We start from the raw sequence: 5,000 nt of genomic DNA, 5'->3' as shown, positions 1-5,000 counted from the left end.
GAGAGAGAGAGAGAGAGAGAGAGAGAGAGAGAGAGAGAGAGAGAGAGAGAGAGAGAGAGAGAGAGAGAGAGAGAGAGAGAGAGAGAGAGAGAGAGAGAGAGAGATATCAGAGGTCTCTTGCACTGATGACCGACGTATCCACACCCTATCTCCATGGTTAGATTAGAAAATAATGGCTTGCAGTGTTAATGAATCCTTCCTGTATGTTCGTATGTGCTTTGTGTTTTTGTTTCCTTTGGGATTATTGCTACTTAGTTTTTTGTTACATTAGTCGTTTCATTTTGAAAACAGGAAATATTTTGTTTACTTCTTTCCTACCGGGCAACGTTTTTCCTATCATCGTGGATGCCTTCAATGTCTCTTAAATCGTTTCTGTGATAACTCTTTGGCATCGAAGGCGCTACAGAATGCCATTCTTTGTTTTCTTTGAGCTGCCTTCAGTGTATTTCATTTATCTCTGGATCACCCCATAAGTAGCGAATGAATTTGCTTCACTCTTGAATGTTCCTTGATAGAGGCTGCATTCCACCCTCAGTAGTTCCCAATTACTTTTTTGGCCTTTGAATTTTACAAGCGTTTCTTTAGTTGACTTAGTTCGCCGGGCGGCCACAGAAGTCAAACATGGATGTCAAAGGTAAGTTCCTTAAGATAGGTCTGAAATATTGACGAGTACGTGGGTTTTCTTCAATCCAATAAAATCATCTGTAGTCAGCTGGAATAAACACAAAAGTGAAATATAGATGGGAGATGTTTCATCCCTTTGCTGTCTAAGAATACCACAGACGTGAAGAAAATAAGCTGAAGCGACAGAGTATAGACAAACGTGGACGAGGTGGTGAGGACACGGGGATGAGCGAGGCAGCTTTGTGGGAACTGGGATTAAGCAAGAGAGCCCTCCGGTCCTAATTTCTTAGTCTGGAAACTCATCCTTTAACCCTCTCAAAGCACAACATTCTAGCCAACACACCGCTCCGTACTAAATCTACGACACTAGTTCGAATCATATCCACGGCTCGGCAGACTAGCTCGGCTGTGTTGACCCCTCCCCCTCCCCACCCATCCTCCATCTCTATCTCTTCCTACAACCTACATCGTTTCCCTCCTGATCCAACCTTGCTAACCCAACCCGCACACGGCCCTCAGATCAACCTGTACCGCACCGCATAATCGTACAGAAAACCAACACTACTGCAACTTCTCGTGTACACGGGCATGCTGGGATGCCTTCATATCAAGACACACCCTCACCGTACAGACTGATCCCTAATGTCTATTGTACACAACCTACTACTAAACACCAGAGCCCCTCAACCCAACCATATCCGCTATCATCACCATCGCCACAACCACTACCACCACAAACGTATGGTACAAGCAAATGTGCAATTGCACACGGGTCAAAGTTCTCGAGTGGCGTATTGCCTTCGTTTTCCACAATCCTTCCTCTTCTGTTTCTCTTCATCTCGGGTGCAGTGCCCGATCAATTAGCGGGTACCGAAGCCAGGCCTCCCAATCCAAAGCCGGCCAAGACCAGTGATCCATATGTGGAAGAGAATTGCTGACTGCCAAAGACATTCCAAAATCGCTCGATGAAGAAGAAGAAGAAAAAAAAAAAAGCCCCCTACCCCCCACCCCCTTCTTCTTCTCATCTTCTCCCCGCGCGACAACGGAGACATCACACTAATGACACCGTTTGAGTGTTTGATTCCGCAACGAACACTGGTAGGCTCTGCGAAGGACACAATACGAAGGTCTAACGTCTAACGACTCCCTCTTTGATCACTTTTCACTTATTAATTTGCACCAAGAGGTGTAAATTCTTGCTAACCCAACCCGATGGGGAAACGAAGTACAAGGTGACTGGGGGGGAGAAATCAATGACCATTGCAGAAGTAGAGGTGCCTGCTTTGAGGATGAACCAATTGTTGATAAAGTAGTCGGCGCCTCGATATAAGCCCCCCATTGGAGTCTAGACCGTTCCGGACTGCCTGGTCCACATTCCTGTCATGTCCTTGACCTTGTCCTGAAGACATCGGCCACAGGTACAGACCGCTCTGACGGAGAGGGGAAGTTCTTGTAGGTCCCTCTTTATTATAACCAGGTTTACTATACTCCACATAATTCATACGAGCTTTTGTACCAGAAGGATGCCCGGACCAGCCGACGTGACGTTATCCACGAGAGTTTCTCGCCAAAATCCTTCCTTTACACAGCCGCCAGGTCCTCGGGAGGGCAACACATTCGCCTTCTCCCGAGCCTTACTATCACCACAGGAAAAATCACGGGGCGCTTGTCCCGGACAACTTGCTTCCCGTGGAGGAAGGCTGGCCAAACGGCTCACACTGACAAGTAGCACAGACATACTACGATAAGAACAAATACCCGACCAGCAAGCCCCGAGCTGAACACGGTGCCTGTCTCGGACTTCGAGAAGGTGTGGCATAGCAAAGAGTTTCCTGGGGGACGCTGCCGAAGAGGAGACAGGAATTTTTATACCGTCGGAGATGCCTTCAGAAACGGGGTGAGACATGGAGAGGGAGGAGAAGGGACGAGGATGTGTGGGTGAGGGTAAAGTGGGAGGAGAAGGAAAACAATTTTATTTTTCTCTTACGTAGAGCGCCCCTCCCCCTGAGGCAAGAGAAACGTCCCAATATCAAGACAAACGTGGATTAATTTATTGACTAAAGATGGCGAATATGAGACCCTAATTAATTCTATCTCTAGATCAATTCTCTTGCCGGAAATTTTATTCTTCCACTTTAACTTTGTTTATGTGGACGTGATAAGATGGGGGGGGGGGGTAGGCTATGGGTGTCACTTCATTCCAAAGAAGAAATGTGGCTATCTTGTTTTAACACTTTACGCACAGACATACACAAAGGCGTATTGTCAACCTCTCACCTGAGGGTGTGTGCTTCCTTGGACGTGTAAATACGTTAATGGCATAGAAATGACCACGCAACACGTGCGTATAAGTGTACGTGTAATGTCACATGTAAATTAATTTTTGGGGTTTAGAAAGTGCGTAAGTTAAACTGATTCGCATGCACGTCCACATCCACACGCGTGCTCACACATACGACCAAAGACACACACTCACACACACACACACACACACACACACACACACACACACACACACACACACACACACACACACACACACACACACACACACACACACACACACACACACACACACACACACACATACACATATATATATATATATATATATATATATATATATATATATATATATATATATATATATACTTTAAAGAGTGAAAGAGGACTGCAGTTGCCGCGAGCGTTGATAGAACTTCTCTACCAATAGAGGGAGAGAAATAGAAATAGAAAAAGCAAGACCAACTGGAGACAGCTCGAAAGAGAGAGGTGAGAAAGAAGGCTGAAGCTCTAGAACAAGGAACGCACAATAGGGAGGGGGGGGTGCTGCCCTCAGCTGAATAGAATGATATCACCGCAGGGAGATTGCCAGCTGAGGCGCCCCTCATCTCCCCTAAACCCGGAGGTCCGTCTGCCAGCCACAGGCCAAAATCGTAGAATGCGCAAAGGGCGTCACCATACTTACCAGCTAATCCAAAAGTGCTATAATAACATCCTTAGCACGGACTTCTGCCCTCAGTTGAATAATATAATGTAACGTTTATCAGAAGTAGATAAACAAAGGGAGAGAGAGAGAGAGAGAGAGAGAGAGAGAGAGAGAGAGAGAGAGAGAGAGAGAGAGAGAGAGAGAGAGAGAGAGAGAGAGAGAGAGAGAGAGAGAGAGAGAGAGAGAGAGAGAGAGAGAGCGAGAGAGAGAGAGAGAGAGAGAGAGAGAGAGAGAGAGAGAGAGAGAGAGAGAGAGAGAGAGAGAGAGAGAGAGAGAGATTGTTTGAGGTGAGGCTGTAATGTAACTACACCTCACTCACCCCAGAGTGCGTTCAGATCTGACATAAGGCTGTCACCTTAACCCCCCGTGCTTGGGACTTCTACGGCGTCATCAATATCTGTTGGGTTCGAACGCGGCTCGGCGCTGATCAGAACGAGATAGAAACCAACCCGTTATTGGACACACTAAGCGGAAGCTGTTGGGAGGGCGATACATGGAAGTGAAGAAGATGCAGCTCACACTAGCGTGTTTTTTTGAGAACCTTTTCCGTGGAAGCTTTCCTCTCATTCCGGGTGCCACTATCTGGATAGCCTACTGATTTACGTGCCAGCACCAGGTCAAAAGCAAGGATAATGACATTATCAACAATAACAGCATTAATAACTCCAACGTTAATAACAATAACAACAGAAATTACGACCAAAAACACCAACAATATTATCAGCAACAGCAACAACAATATCAACAACACATCAGTGATAACAGAAACAACAACAGCAACAATGATATATATAAACAAATTATCAGTGATAATAACAACGTTAATAATAACAACAAAATAAATAACGATAACACCCAATTACAACAACAGTAACAAGAACAAATGCTCAGAAACAGCATTCTCCGCTTAGGATAGTAACAACAACAATAACGATAACAGTATCATCAGAAACAACGACAACAACAACAACAACAACGATAAGAACAACAACAACAACGATAACAGTATCATCAGAAACAACGACAACAACAACAACAACAACAACAACAACAACAACAACAACAACAACAACAACAACAACAACAACAACAACAACAACAACAACAACAACAACAACAACAACAACAACAACAACAACAACAACAACAACAACAACAACAACAATAACAGTATAATCAGAAATACTATTTCCTATTTGGGGACATTTGATTTAGAGTTAGCCTGATTGTATTAATAAGTGAGACTAAATTTCGAAGAAATATATTGTCGGACGGAACTGAAAAGCGTGCACTGATATACTGTATATGCCACACTGCAGACATCACTATAACACTGCAAATTCGTTACTACTCTCATAATACGGTTGTCTTGCTAATATTATCATCA

The 5,000-nt window shown here is 44.5% G+C and overlaps 1 protein-coding gene across 2 annotated transcripts in view; it reads right to left on the bottom strand.

Moving 5' to 3' along the window:
* Positions 1-5,000, bottom strand: part of LOC143021393 (protein O-mannosyl-transferase TMTC2-like) — a 481,373-nt gene that overhangs the window by 188,190 nt on the left and 288,183 nt on the right. The window lies entirely within an intron of this gene.

The sequence above is a fragment of the Oratosquilla oratoria genome, chromosome 1 (assembly GCF_046742065.1).
Source record: "Oratosquilla oratoria isolate Oo_2021 chromosome 1, ASM4674206v1, whole genome shotgun sequence".
NCBI lineage: Eukaryota > Metazoa > Arthropoda > Malacostraca > Stomatopoda > Squillidae > Oratosquilla > Oratosquilla oratoria.
The sequence above is the reverse complement of the archived record's forward strand: the minus strand, read 5'-3'. Positions and strand labels throughout refer to the sequence as shown.